Here is a 16,313-nt window from a genome sequence, read left to right as displayed (position 1 = left end):
GTTGAACATGAGGCAGCGCCGTTGGATGGAGACCTTGAATGACTATGATTGTGAGATCAGGTACCATCCCGGCAAAGCGAATGTAGTCGCTGATGCCCTGAGCAGGAAAGAAAGGGTAAAACCTATTCGAATCAATGCCAAGAGCATTGAAGTCAAGAACAATTTGATTGAGAGGATATTAGCTGCACAGCGAGAGGCTGTGTTGGAAGCTAATTATCCTAAGGAAAAGTTAGGAGTAACTGAAGAACAGTTGACTCTTAGCAAGGATGGAATCCTTAGACTGAATGGACGAATATGGGTTCCGATTTATGGAGGGCTACGAGATGTTATCCTCCAGGAAGCCCATAGTTCCAAATATTCGGTCCATCCTGGAGCCGACAAAATGTACCATGACTTAAAGGCAAACTATTGGTGGATAGGCTTGAAAAAGTCTGTAGCCGCCCATGTAGCAAAGTGCTTGACTTGTGCTCAAGTCAAAGCCGAGCACTAAAAGCCGTCTGGCTTGCTACAACAGCCTGAACTTCCCGAGTGGAAGTGGGAATGCGTAACTATGGACTTCATAACCAAGTTACCCAAAACCAGGAAAGGAAACGATACAATATGGGTTATAGTCGATAGGCTGACTAAATCAGCTCATTTTCTACCCATCAAGGAGACGCATAGCTCCGATATGTTAGCCCAACTTTATGTTGATAAGATTGTAGCCTTACATGGCATACCTGTGTCTATTATCTCCGACAGGGATACTCGATACACGTCTCATTTCTGGAAGGGTTTCCAGCAATCTTTGGGCACGCGTTTGAACTTCAGTACGGCTTACCATCCACAGACGGACGGTCAGAGTGAGCGTACTATCCAAACGCTAGAAGACATGCTTCGTGCATGTGCGATCGATTTAGGTGGTAACTGGGATAAGAATCTACCCCTAATCGAATTCTCCTACAATAATAGCTACCATACCAGCATAAAGGCTGCGCCTTTCGAGGCATTATACGGTAGGAAATGTAGATCGCCTGTTTGTTGGGCGGAAGTGGGAGAGGTCAATTATCAGGACCAGAGATAGTTTTACAGACAACGGACAAGATTGTCCAGATTCGGGAACGTCTCAAGGCTGCCAGAGATAGGCAGAAAAGTTACGCTGATCCGAAGCGTAAGGACTTTCACTTCGAAGTGGGTGAAAAGGTATTGCTTAAAGTGTCACCCTGGAAGGGGGTGATGCGTTTCGGCAAGAAAGGCAAACTGAGTCCGAGATACATAGGGCCTTTTGAGGTCATTGAACGTGTCGGATCAGTCGCCTATAAGTTGAGCTTTCCTGAAGAGCTCAATGGAATTCACAATGTGTTCCACATCTGCAATCTCAAGAAGTGCTTCGCCGATGAATCATTGGTGATCCCACACACAGATGTGCATATAGATGAGAGCTTGAAATTCGTAGAAAAGCCATTGTCGATTGAAGATCGACAGGTGAAAAAGCTTCGAAGAAAACACGTACCGATTGTAAAGGTCAAATGGGATGCTCGTAGAGGTCCCGAATATACGTGGGAACTCGAAGCCACAATGAAAGAAAAGTACCCCTATTTATTTGAGTAAATCTCGGGTCGAGATTTATTTTAAGGGGGTGAGGATGTAACACCTCGAATTTTTGTGTCCAATGATGTGTTAACACGTGTCATTTGTTTACACGTGGCATTGATATTAAATAAAGGACTAATTTTGACAAACCTTGAAAGTATGTAAATTCGAGGGTTATAAATGTCAACCAAGGGTGAATATACTGTATAGTAACCCTAAATGATGCTCGTACCTTCAAACGAATAAATCATGGATCGTACGTAAGCGAAACGCGGAAGAAAGTGAGAGATTACAAGCTACAGGGGTTAACTGTGTCAACATGTTTAATTATACCTCTGAGTGACCCTTTAACGTTCCCGATGCTTTGTAACAGTATAATACACTCACTAGAATACAATATATAAATTTCGCGAAGTTCCGTTTTAAAACGAGAAAGTTATGATCGAATTCGTAAGAGAAGGGTTAAAAGCGTCAATAATATAATTTAAGGCTTTCCGGATAATAAATAAATTAACCGGGGGCTTAACAATGCGGGTAAATAACGCGAGGTCCTTAACTGTAATTAATCAAGGGCCATATCGCAAAGTTACCCCTTCAAACCCGAAAGGTCAGGTAATTAATTACCAAGATTTTATAATCATTACTAAAAGATTTAAAAAGATTTATTTTTAACCCCTTACGGACCGTAAAGGGTATGCCTTACGGACCGTAAGGAGGGGGAATGATTGCTGATGATCCGCCTATGGCTTACGGACCGCAAGGCCGAAGCCATACGGTCCGTAAGCAACGCCCAGCGACAGATTGTTGGCTGTTTTAAGCGGCAAAACATGAATTTATGGGTTTATCAGGGTCATGGGCGCCCCCTACTCGACCCATAACTCTCTAGGACACATGCCACTGATCCACATTCATTTATAGGATGTGTTGTAATGATCTAAGGGCATGTCCTTGACTATAAATAGACCACATTGTGTTCATAACTATCACACAACTCAAAACACACTTCTCTGGTCATTCTAAGAGCTCTCAAGCATTCTTCTTTGTTCTCTAAGCAACTCTCAGCTTCTGTAAGTCCATTAGATCCTTTGTGGTTTGATTTATACTTAGTAAATAGCTAAAAACCAAACTGTCGTAAATACGGTTTGACATCAAAATAAATCCGTAATGGCTCAGTCTTATGACGGATCAAAAGCAGTTATGAGTTGGTATTTATGTGGGTAATAAACCTCTAAAAGGGTTCCCTCTGATCACCACTCTAACTAGCTCAAATGTCGAGTCAAACGAATGCTTAAAAAGTCAACAGAAAGCTATTTTTGCGATTCTTACATAATCTGTAATGCATATGCTATGGAACCTGTTTAGACACTCATAAAACATGATATTAAGTATATAAACTTGTTTGCGCTCGTTTGAATCGACCATTTGCTATATTAACCCGGTTCGGAGACGAATGTCGCAAAAGTTTGACTTTTGCTTTGACTTCAGTTCTGACCCGTTTTAGTAAGGTATAGATATGCCTTAGGACTCTCTTAGGACCAGGTTACATGATGGTATAACCCTCTGTGACCGGTTCATTGTTTGTCCGAGTCTTTTACGCATTTCCGTTAATCGCCTAAAAGTTGACCGTAACGGCCTTTTTAAAATAAAACGAGCATTTCGGACGCGTGAACGGACCATAACCTTGCTTACTAAATTATAAGCATGTCCTTAAAGTTTCACGTCAATCCGAGGTCTAGAATGAGAGTTATGCTAAATAGCGCAATTAAAGTAAACTTTTGTAATAAACGGCGCAATTAGCATAACGCCTATCTAAACCAATATTTCGTCACCAAAACTTTTACCCACTGTTATAAAATAATATTTTGGGATTTTTAAAGATTTTTAATAATTTTTACCTTGCTCATAACCTGCGGTTATGGCTACGGTTCGGTAAATACCGAATATGCCCTTTTCGGCCAAAACTTGAGTTCTACAAGGTCTTTTGACCCGATTCTAGTTGCTACTGATTTTAAATAATAATTAAAGTATTTTAGAGTTTATAAACTGTTCGGGAAACTCAGATTTCCTGTAGAACTCGAAAAGCTCTTTAAAAGTCTTTAAAATGACCGAAAAACCTCTACGGGGCGATATATTAACTAAAACTCGTTACGGGCATCACGGAAGGTATCCTACTGATACCACAACCTCTTTAAGGCATATTGACTTAGGAAATAAGCGTAAGACTCTCATGGTTAACCGTTTCGCCTATTGCGCGCACGGTTCGGCTTATGAAACTAGTTTTCATAAAATAGCCGATACGGGTCAAATTATATTATTTGGACCCCAAAATCCAGAGTGTGAACCTTAAACCCATCTAAAACAAGTCTCTGAACTTGTTGGGTCAGAATCACACTCCATTCTCGGTTTTCGCCTTTTCGCGCGATTAAACCGTATTCACATATCGGAACCAACCGGTCTAGGCTACGGCCAATATAAAGACTCGTTAGGATTCTAATAGGTTAATTAAAACCTTCGTTCCAGAATAGGAGCCCCAGTAAAAGCTATCGGTGATTTAATCAAATTAAGAAATATACTTGCAAAGGTAAATACTTTTAACTTATTTTCCCTATACGGGCTTGGGATACGGTATATTAATACCGCTTGATTGAGCATCATATCTTCCATCGCTTAGGTGGTTAATTGAATAATGTGATCGGCTCATTTAAACAGTCTTGTTACTTAAAAGCCTTTGGGGGGTTAATGACCGTTGTCCCGGATATCCTTGGCATCATTTTACGAAATGGCCACGACCTCGACATCCCGGTGTAGGCGTACACCCGGTATATTATGTCGACATTATTATTAAAAGACGTAGCCGTTGGTTTTTACACTACGGTTTTACGCAATGTGGTGTGTCTATTAATCTTTAACCCGGACAGGATCCGGGCTACTGAACGCATAAAAGGACATGTAATTCGTTCACAAGATTTTAATAATTTTCCCAAGTTATAAAAGAGTTTGTGCCTCGTGCATTCAAATCAATTTTTAATAAACATTTTCAAATGTGTCAGTTGAACGTATTTACCTGTGTAAACTGACGTATTTTCCCCAAAAGATTAAGTGCAGGTACTACACGAAATTTGGCTGGTAATAGCTTCCTAGCATCACGAATAGTCTCGCAAGCTTGATGCTGTATCTGATTGAACAATATTTTATTATTTTTGATCCCCTGTGGATACAATTCGACTTCTGTAATACACTTGATATTACATTCAAAAGGTTGAATTATATTTATCTTTTTGCTTCCGCTGTGCATTCATATAATTGTGTGGTTTGACTATATTGTTGCCAACTACGTCACGGTAATCCCCCACCGGGCCCACCGGTGATACACGTGGAAATCGGGGTGTGACACTTTGATTGTCAAGAACTCTTACGATCAATCTTGGATCCCGAGACGACTCACACACTCTATGATAGACAATGGATGATGGTGGTGGATGATGGTGTTGTGATGGTGGTGGGTGGTGGGTGATGTCACACCCCAACCGATGGCGGAATCATCGGGGCATGGCACTGAGCGAAACAGATTGTCCAGAAGTTTCCACAACAAATATCATTACTATTTAGTTTAAATGATACGTCCCATACCGTATCCCAAATATTAAAACAAGTTATTACAGATAAGCATCTAGTCAAATATACTGTTCCGACAACTCAGATTTAAATAAAAATATAAATATCGTTTAAATGCCTCTAGAGACTCGATCTGCCAGATCTACAGACAACTATGCTCTAGACGCTTATTCCTAGCTCGCCTTCCTAGCGGATAAGCATCCTAATTGCCTGTCACATACGTTAAAATAAAGTCAATACATAAAATGTAAAGGTGAGCATACAAGTTTGATAATAGCATATAGAGTTCGAAATAGTTTACGCATAACCAGCACCTACATAGAGGAAAACGAAGCATGTTAATTATCGACATGGATCTATCGATACCAATGACTGCGGGTTGACTGTCCGAGACAGTTCGCAATACATGATTACCACCGTAATCCATGCAAGTAATTGTCCTTAACAACCCTCGTGTGAATGGGTGCTGAGTCCAAACTATAGTACTACGTCATTAAGGCAGGTAGACAGCATTCCACGTGTAAACATAACAACAAGCATTCATTTAGTCACGTAATACATGCAGAACGGTTAGCGTTTAAATAATTGAGTAGTGTGTTCGATTGTGATTTTGATAAGTAACGTATGTAACACCCAAATGTGCTAAAACAAAAGGGGTTCGAGTATACTCACAGCGATTGATTGATGGATTGAAGGGAGCGCTTGAGAGTAGGGTTAGCCCGAATAGTTCGATAACATAACGATGAGTAACACGTAGAATGGAAACAAGTGCAAGTGGGTCGAACAGCCTGGTCGATCGAACAGCAGGTTCGATCGAACGGGTTGTTCGTTCGGTTGGAAGGTCCGTTTGGACTGCCTGTTCGATCGGCCGGTAGGCTCGATCGGTTGGACTGTTCAAGTGGATTGTTAATTCCTTTGAGTAGGATGTGTTTGTGTATGATGGCTTGACCTTTTGAAGTTTTCGTTGTAGTATTTGAGAACACTGAAGTGTCCTTACCTTTCAGGTCGATCGATCGAACGGCCTGTTCGATCGGCCGGCTTAACCGATCGGTTAGGAACTTTAGAAATGGGTCCTTAGTGGAATGTCACCTGATCGGACAGCATGTTCGATCGGGTGGCACTCCAATACGTCGAACGAGTTGAAAATCGATTAAGTGTTGAAGCATAGTATCTCATGATCCGATGAGTAATGTTATCGAACAGCTCGTTCGATCGAACATCACTTCATTCAATACTATACATCATAAAAATGTCAAAGTGTGGGGCCATGTGCTTGCCGATCGGCTGGCCTGGTCGATCGGCTGACATGTCCGATCGGCTGGGCTGTTCGTTCGAACAGCCTATTCGATCGGTCAGTATCCTGACCTGGTCGGCCTGTTTGTCTAACACTTGGCTGTTTTGATTGTTTGACGTTATATCGAGGTATTTTGACAACGAGCTGAACCATGGCACTTTCGTTCTTACTTGTTTCCCCTGCTCGGACAGGAATCACCCAAGTCCGGCCGGTGAACGGTTCGGAACGGTAGTTTAACGTTTAACCCAAAATCGGTGAACCTTATAGATAGAATCCGAATCTTGAACCACTTAACCATTAGAATGATTAGTGAGTTGGCTCAAGCTCCGTTTCTACCGGTTTGAAGGCATTGAGTGTAAAAGAGTTGAAAGAAAGTTGGAAATACTTCTTTCAATCCTTCACACCATGTAATTGTTCAGATCTGCGATAGATCTTAGTTCGTTTATGTGGAAATCGGTTAGATCCAAGTGATTCTTGGTGGATTGAGGCCAAAACATGAAGTTCTTGAAGAACACCATGATGACATCATCCTAGAATGCTTAGATCTTGATGATTTCACGGTTAGAAATCAAGATTTGAAAGATAGAAAGGTGTAGGAGCATGTATTGATCAAGAAAGTACAAGATTTAGGATGAAAACTTACCCGGATTGAGAGAAATCTGAGAAAAGAAGGGGAGCACGAGCTGGTCGGTCAGAAGGTTTCCAAAAGTGGAAAGAATGATAATGACAGGCCTATTTATAGGCTTCCAAAAGGGGAAAGGGCTGGCCGATCGGCCAGGCATCCCGATCGGACAGCCTGCTCGATCGGACAGTCTGTCCGATCGGCTGGGCTGTTCGATCGGCTAGGAGCCTGATCGATCCACAGCCTGTTTCGAGTGTTCGGCGCGACGATTTCTGATATTTCGATTTCAATTGAAGACGATACGAGTACGATAGAGTTTCCTATTCAGATTACTTTTAATCCCAACCACTATATCTACATACAAGCATCTACATTCCATATTCGATTTCGAGTTCGATTGAGTTCGATTGAGTTTCGAGTTTCGATTTGATTGATTCAATTGATCACCACACATAACATAAAGTAAACACGCACAGGTAACACATAAGGCACACACACACATGTATAATAACACCAAAGCTGGATAATTCGAGTCTCGAGTTCGATTGATGATTCGATTAGCTTGATTATTGATTGATTAACTTTATCGCATTGTTACTTCCTACTATTCACAGTCGAAAAGCGTTTCGCGTCGATTAAATATTCGATTACTTCCATTCCTTTGATAGACAACACTTACTCCACATAATACAAAACATAAAATATACTATTTACAGTCAAAGAAGTCAAACTTGACTTGGACTTTGACTTTGACATTCGAAAACACGGGGTGTTACAGGTGAAGTGTGAGAGAGGTGGTGTGCCAAGGGATGAGTTGCAAGAGCTCCAAGCACTCTTATTTATAGGCTGAATAGAAGCTCGGGCACGGCCCCGTGTCCATCCGACTCTCTCTCTTCATTAATTGCAATTTCATTAAATGTTGTCTGCATTAGTTGACCACGCCCCCGTGTCCGCTGAGCACGACCCCGTGTGCAGAAGCATATATGTACTATTGAGATTTGCCTGGATTTAGCGAATCTTATAGTTGACCACGGCCCCGTGTCCGCTGAGCACGGCCCCGTGGTGGGCAATAGAAGCTTCTACCACTTTGTCTTTTCTACTGACACTTGGGCACGCCCCCGTGCTCACTGAGCACGGGGCGTGTTCAGGCTTCTGTTTTCTTGTTTTGCTTGGGAAGATGCTTGTCGGGAGGTCGGGCATGCCACGTTTGTTCCTTTTTTTGTATTTATGTTAGATTTAGCTGTCTTTTTGCTTCTTTTGTTAATTTGAGCTCATTTAATCCTGAAAATACAAAAGGAAAACAAAAGCACACTTTTTCCAACATTAGTACTTAAAAGGGTTAGTTTTATGCCACAATTTATGTAATTTATATGTTGCATTTTGTGCACATCAAATACCCCCACACTTGAATCTTTGCTTGTCCTCAAGCAAAACTCTTTATAATGTGGGTTTTTCACTCACAAATGGAATGGGTAGAAGAGAAGGTTTTTGGACTCGTCATAGAGTGTCGGGATTCCCAAGATTCTTTATTAAGTTTTATTTTTATTTATTTACAATCCTATTCGTCATGATTTATTAAAAACGTTTCATAAGATAAATTATTTATTAGGGCATAACATGCCTTTTTTAAAACTCCATTTATATACAAGTTCACATACCTCACAGGGGATCACTCAACACTCGGCCGAATGTGTATTTCTTTAGTGAATCACTCGAGAGCGGCATGGAACTTACTCCTACCATAAGCTTGCCAAGCAATCAATCCTCCTCCTTTTTAACTATATACCTTTGTAAATATCAAGAGGACTTTTAGGGTGAAGGGTTAGGCTTGGGCTAAAGGTGGGTGGTTGGGTTAGTGGTTAGAAAAAGGGCGAAAAGCGTAAAAAGCATCGGTTTTTTAAAGACTTTTTATTTTTCACAATTTTATTTTTATTTTGATGAACCATTTCCTTCAAACAAGGTTAATTTTGATGAACTTGTTTGTTTATTTGGTTTCATTATATATATATATATATATATATATATATAGAAGTCATAAGAAAAACCGAGATTTGTTACTAAAAGAAAGGGTTAAAATAAAAAGGTTTAGGTGGGTAAAAAGGGTGATTGTTTTGGGTTAAGAAATGAAAAGGTTTAGGCTCAAAGGGGTTAACAAGGGGGATTTTGGGTAGGTGGTAAAAAAATGAAAAATAATGGTTTAGAAAGAAAAGAAGGGTTAGTCCTAATGCCTCCATCATTTACTTACTCGGGTTTAAGTTGGTAAGGACCGGGAATGCATTGTTGTGGCAAGTTCTAGAGTCGTACGAACCAAGCGGCTATTCACACAAGAAACGAAAATTGAGCATTTAGTGTAAAGATATGTATTTGTATGCTCAATGAAGGCTCAAAACTCACTTTTGTGGGAATGGGTTTTTATGTGATCAAGTATATATAATCAAATTTTAACAAAGCTTGTCATGCCGTTTCATAATTTTCTTATGTTGGTTCTTTTTATCACGACGCTATCGGTTGTAAACCTGTAAAAATATAACCTTTTTTTTAGAACTTGAAATTCCCAACTTAAACTTAGACAAGTAAAAAAGTTTTTAAACTTAGCGGTTCCAATAGAGTTTTGTGTAAGGCTTGTTGATTAGGACTTGCAAGATTCAAAGTTTTAGCATCCCCCCCACACTTAAATTACACATTGTCCTCAATGTGTCCCAAAAATAAGTTTTTAGGTTGATTGAATGTGTAAAAGGGTGTTAAAAGCAATCCGGGCACGACCCCGTGTTCAGGTGCCAGTGACAAAATTTAGTAAAGAGAAACAGAAGCCTGGACACGGGGGCGTGTTCAGTGAACACGGCCCGTGTCCAGTTACCTGAACTGGGTGTTTTCTGCAGATTGTGCAGCACGGGGCCGTGTTGGGCGGACACGGCCCGTGATGAACTTACTGTAATGAAGAAATTTTTGTCGGATGGTCCTGTTTTCGTGCATGGGGTTATGTTTCTCGTTTCCCTTGTTATCCTTTACCATCCCGAGTGTGCTTTATTCCTGCAAATTAAAATTAAACTAAAAATTAATCTAAGCTAAACTAAGGATAGTTCCGCGGAATGCCTCCGTGGTGCACCACGTTTATAAGGATCCTTGGCTAGACCCAAAGTGAGGTCATATATTTTCCGAGCGGGATGTTTTGCATCCCATGTGGCACCGTCGGAGAGCATCATCCAAACTCGAATCAATGACCTTCATGTAGTTGACCGGGTCATCGTCCTCTACTCTCTTCCTAACCCCAAACTTCACTTCCTTATCCCCGAACTTCAAAGTAAGTGTTCCGTCATTCATGTCTACCACTGCTTGCGCGGTGGCTAGAAATGGCCTCCCTAGTATAAGGGGGACTTCGGTGTCCTCTTCCATATCTAGTATGACAAAGTCGGCCGGGTAGACGAAATTGTCGACTTTGACCAATAGATTTTCAGCAACACCTTGCGGGTATTTGACGGATCTGTCAGCAAGTTGTATACTCATCTTGGTAGGGCTTGTTTTTCCTAGGCCGAGTCGTTTGAACATTGATGCAGGCATGAGGTTAATGCTAGCCCCAAGGTCGGCTAGTACATTACAAACGGGGGATTCTGGGATCGAGCAAGGAATTGTGAAGCTTCCAGGATTAATCTTCTTTTGTGGGAGTTTGTTGAGTACGGGGGCGGAGCATTCTTCGCTTAAGTTAACTAATTGCAATGATTCAATTTTCCTTTTATGAGTGAGGAAGTCCCTCATGAATTTTGAGTATTTAGGCATTTGAGTTAGGACTTCGATAAAAGGAATATTAACATGCAATTGTTTTAGTAGATTTTCAAATTTTGCGAATTGCTCATTGGTGTTTTAACGAATTAACCTACCGGGGTATGGAACTGGAGGAGCCTTGGTAGGCTCTTGAATTAGAGGAGAAGCCTTCTCTTGTTGGGGCGGTGTTGTGCTTCCCTCAGTTGGCGGTGGTGGAGCTTCTTCGGAACTCACGGTACTTTTTCTTAATGTCATGAGATGGACTTGTGCTTTTGGGTTTGTTTCGGTATTACTTGGTAACGCACCTTGTGATCTCTCGGAGAAATTTTGAGCTAATTGATTTATTTTTTTTCAATGTTTTGTATACTAGCTTGTTGATTTCTAAAATTCGATTCCAATTGTTGAAATCGATCCGAGTTTTTCTTTTCAGTGTCGGAGATGAGGCGAGATACAGTATCTTCAAGCCTTTCTCGTCCACCTTGTTGTTGAGGGAAATTTTGTGACTCATTTCTTGGTTGTTGAAAGTTTGTTCATTGGTTTAGGTTTTGTTGGTTGCTACTACTGCCGGGTTCTCTCCAACCAAGGTTAGGGTGGTTACGCCATCCTTGGTTGTAGGTACCCGTTGGAGGACCTGACGGCCTAGGTCTATTATCAATGTAGTTTCCCGACTCTGGTTGATCATCTGTTTCTTTCATACAACTCCAACTTTCATGTGGCCCACCACACCCTTCACAAGCCATAACCGAGACTGTTTTTGTCATTTCTAACTTTTTGACTTTTGAAGAAAAGGCCTCGATTTGGGATTGTAAAGAAGTGCTTTCATCAACCTTATGCGCGCCCGGGGCAATAGATTTATTGCCTCGGGGAGTGTGTCACTAAAAATTGGTTTGAACAATTTCCTCAATTTGATTATATATTTCATGTGGGTGGCGATTACCTAAAAGTCTCCCGGAGCTAGATTCAAGTGTTTGTCTTGTGTGTGCCAACAACCCATTGTAGAAAGTGGATACTTGTTGCCATACCGCAAGACCGTGATGAGGACACTTTCACAATAACTCCTTGAACCTTTCCTAAGTTTCATATAAGGATTCCCCATCCTCTTGTGAATATGTATTAATTTCAGTCATTAATTTAGCCGTTTTAGCGGGAGGGAAATACTTATATAGAAACTTTTGGGCTAGTTCATTCCAGGTGTTTACCGAACCAACTGGGAGGGTGTTTAGCCAAGCTTTTGCTTGGTCTTTTAGTGAAAATGGAAACCTTCGAAGGCGGATGGCGTCATTTGATGCTCCATTGATCCGAAAGGTATCACATATTTCTAAGAAATTAGTAATATGTAGATGGGGATCCTCGTCCACAAGCCCATGGAAGGTTGCGGAGTTTTGAAGCATTTGTATCAGATGTGGTGTCTGGTTCCAAGTCCTGCAATAAAAACAGAAAAGAATGTTGGTCAGAAAGTTCACCACGGCCCCGTGGTCAGTGAACACAGCCCGTGGTCGGAGGTACAGCGATTGTTTTCCGGATCCCTGTTACTGGAAAGTTGGACACGGCCCCGTGTTCAGCTCTCTGTAACTCGAAAAATAAAAACTGCCAGTGACACTGCTGGGCACGACCCGTGTCCGACCAGGCACGGCCCGTGCTGAGCTCTGCAGAAACTGAAAAATTAAGAAAATCCTAAAAAAATAAAAATAAAATAAAAAAATGATTAGGCCGCTGATTCCTAACTTTCTTAAAATCCTTTTGTCCCCGGCAACGGCGCCAAAAAACTTGATGCGTGTCAGTGTGTATATATTTTAGGTGTATATTTTAAGCCCTTTTTACACTTTTTAGCCAAGTTTAAAATTTATAAACACGATATTCACTAACACTAAACACACATATGGGCAAGTGCACCCATCGTGGACGTAGTATAGTGTTGGTAAGATACCGAGGTCGTCCAAGGACACAAGAGCTTTTAGTACCGGTTTATCCTCAACGTCTAATCAAATCAAAATGTTAGAAAAAGGTTTTTAAACTAGAAAAATAAAACTAACTAAAATATTGAAAATAAAATAAAAGTAAAAAATAGATAGACAAGATGAATCACTTGGATCCGACTCGTGTGTAGTGTAACCTTTGATTATTTTCGCACTTTTGCACTTGTTTAAGAGATTATCTTAGTTATTGTAATAGGCCCCTCTTTTGAAGGCGACGTTACCCTCAACCCAGTAGTTTGAGTCAGCAAGGATACAATCCTAAAGGGTCGGATTATTGAAAGATAATTAATTAAGTTATTAATGCATAATGTGGTAGGCCCCTCTTTTGAAGGTGACGTTACCCTCGGCTAAGTAGTCTGAGTCAGCAGGGATACAGTCCTAAGTAGCCGGGTTAAAGTTTTAATAGTAGTTTAACTTATGAGGGGATCAAAGAGTTTGGACCCCCGCCATCCAATACCGTTGGGTATTGAAGGAGGTCCTACTAAATTTGACTCAGGTCCTTTGCAGGATCTATACACTGAACAATGGCAAGACTCTTACCAAACCGTTCCCTTAACCCCCGACCAGGTAGCCAACATACCTCCATATAGACCGTGGAGATATGAATGGTGAAAATCTTTTATTTTATATAGACAGTAAAATAATGCCAAGACACCACAGACAAACGATAAGGAAGAATCACCTTCAACATAAGAAACTAGTAATTAAAGTCATTAATACAAAACCAATTAAAAAGTGAAAAATATTAAAAATAAAAAGTATTACACTAAACACTTGTCTTCACTAAGTGATGTAAGAGACTTAGGCAAACATGGCCTTTGATTGTTAAGAACTCTTACGATCAATCTTGGATCCCGAGATGACTCACACACTCTATGATGGACAATGGATGATGGTGGTGGATGATGGTGTTGTGATGGTGGTGGGTGGTGGGTGAAGTGTGAGAGAGGTGGTGTGCTAAGGGATGAGTTGCAAGAGCTCCAAGCACTCCTATTTATAGGCTGAACAGAAGCTCGGGCACGACCCCCTGTCCACTGGGCACGGCCCCGTGCCCATCCGACTCTCTCTCTTCATTAATTGCAATTTCATTAAATGTTGTCTGCATTAGTTGACCACGCCCCCGTGTCCGCTAAGCATGACCCCGTGTGCAGAAGCATATCTGTACTATTGAGATTTGCCTGGATTTAGCGAATCTTATAGTTGACCACGGTTCCGTGTCTGCTGAGCACTTCCCCGTGGTAGGCAATAGAAGCTTCTACCACTTTGTCTTTTCTGCTGACACTTGGGCACGCCCCCGTACTCACTGAGTACGGGCCGTGTTCAAGCTTCTGTCTTCTTGTTTTGCTTGGGAAGATGCTTGTTGGGAGGTCGGGCATGCCATGTTTGTTCCTTTTCTTGTATTTATGTTAAATTTAGCTGTCTTTTTGCTTCTTTTGTTAATTTGAGCTCATTTAATCCTGAAAATACAAAAGGAAGACAAAAGCACACTTTTTCCAACATTATTACTAAAAAAGGGTTAGTTTTATGCCACAATTGATGTAATTTATATGTTGCATTTTGTGCACATCAGTGAAGAAGCTAAGTATGTGATTAGAGAAATACATGAGGGTATTTGCGGTATGCATTTTGGGCCAAGGACAGTAGTGGCAAAGGCGATGAATGCGGGATTTTATTGGCCCAGAATGTATGAGACAGCATCAGAGGAGATTAAGAAATGTGACAACTGCCAGGTCCATGCACCCATGACACACCGTCATAAACACCCAATGATACCTGTGTCGACATCTTGGCCCTTCCAAAAGTGGGGCATTAACATTATCGGGCCATTTCCAGAAGGCCTAGGAGGGGTTAAATATGTGGTGGTCGCCATCGATTATTTTACCAAGAGGGTAGAGGCAAGGCCCCTGGCGAAGATAAACGGGGAACAAATGAGATGGTTCGTACTGGACAACATCATCTGCAGATACGGGGTCCCAAAAGAGCTGGTGAGTGACAATGGTGTCCAATTTAATGGAAAACCCTTCAGGCCATGGTGCGAACAGATGCACAAACACCAGGTATTCACCTCCGTCACCCATGCCCAGAGTAATGAGTTGGTAGAAAGAGCAAATCAAAGTGTTATTAAGGGAATGAAGGGGAGGCTCGGGAGGAAGCAAAAGGGGTGGTTGGAGGAGCTGCCTTTTGTTCTATGGGCATATAGGACCACCCCCAAGGACTGCAATGGAGAAACCCCTTTCAGCCTAACCTATGGGACGGAGGCTGTTATTCCCACTGAGATAGGATCCCCAACCGCAAGGATGAGGCTCAGGGAAGCCGAGAATGAGCAAGATCTCCGAATGAACCTGAACTTGTTTGAAGAAAGAAGGGAAATAGCAGCAATCAGGGAGGCCAAGTACAAAAAAATAGCTTGAAAGCTACTATAATGCCAAGATTAAAAAGCTCAATCTTATCCCTGGAGACTTGGTCCTGAGAGCAAATGAAGCTAGCTTGCAAGAGAACACTGGTAAACTAGGGCCTAACTGGGAGGGGCCCTACCAGGTTACTTGGGCAAATGGCAAAGGAAGTTGCAAACTGGAAACACTTCAAGGCAAGGAAGTCCCGAGGACATGGAACCTTATGCAACTCAGGAAATACCACATGTGAAAGATGAAGACGCCTTCAAGGGAAAACAGTCAAGGAGCCACTTTTGTAAAAGAACTAACCGCTAGTTAGGGGATTACCCCAAGGAAAACCTTTTGTAAAATCTTGTACTGGAGGACAGAGTCCCCAAGAAATATATGGTAATGAACAATCCACTTGTTCCTTTTGACAAAAGTACAGGCATTGTATCAGGGCAGACATGCCCAAAAACTAAAAACCTAATAACAAACAACACACGTGTAAAAGGTATCCTCAACATACCAAACGCCCGGCTGTGGGGCAAAGCAGGGCCTAGCTAGCCCAAAAAGAACGGACAAACAAGCTAGAAAATATAATCTAACATTATAGACTTGTCCACAGATTGTCCTCGAACAGAAAATTTTGATTTACAAAAAAACCATATATATATATATATATATATATATATATATATATATATATATATATATATATATATATATATAAAACAACAACAAACACACACTTTTGTAAGCAAACTACAAAAAGAGTTAACACATACACACTAAAGAAAGAAACTATTTGTGTATAAACTGCAAAGTAAGCATGCATAAGTACAGCAAGGAATCTTGCTAACCCTGAAAGAAAGGCTAACATACACACAAACAAACTAGAAAACCTAGTAAACAAACTAATGGAGTTTTTGCAAACATGCTACAAATAGCCAAAGTCTTCAGGAAGGCACTGGGCTAGCTCCCGGTAAGAACACCTGCAAAAGAACAACACACCAGAAATAACGAAAGCAAGTCAACAATATAACAGTCAAAAGATGACTAGCAGGCCATACGATAGATACCGGGAGAGCCCCGACACAAAG

General features: G+C 41.2%; 1 non-coding gene across 1 annotated transcript; it reads left to right on the top strand.

Moving 5' to 3' along the window:
• Window positions 1–11,888: 11,888 nt before the first annotated feature.
• On the top strand, window positions 11,889–11,995 carry LOC118486878. Its single transcript, XR_004880045.1, has one exon. It is a non-coding gene; the product is annotated as a small nucleolar RNA R71 (small nucleolar RNA).
• Window positions 11,996–16,313: the final 4,318 nt, after the last annotated feature.

This window comes from Helianthus annuus, chromosome 14 (assembly GCF_002127325.2).
Source record: "Helianthus annuus cultivar XRQ/B chromosome 14, HanXRQr2.0-SUNRISE, whole genome shotgun sequence".
In the NCBI taxonomy this organism is placed as follows: Eukaryota; Viridiplantae; Streptophyta; class Magnoliopsida; order Asterales; family Asteraceae; genus Helianthus; species Helianthus annuus.
The sequence above is the reverse complement of the archived record's forward strand: the minus strand, read 5'-3'. Positions and strand labels throughout refer to the sequence as shown.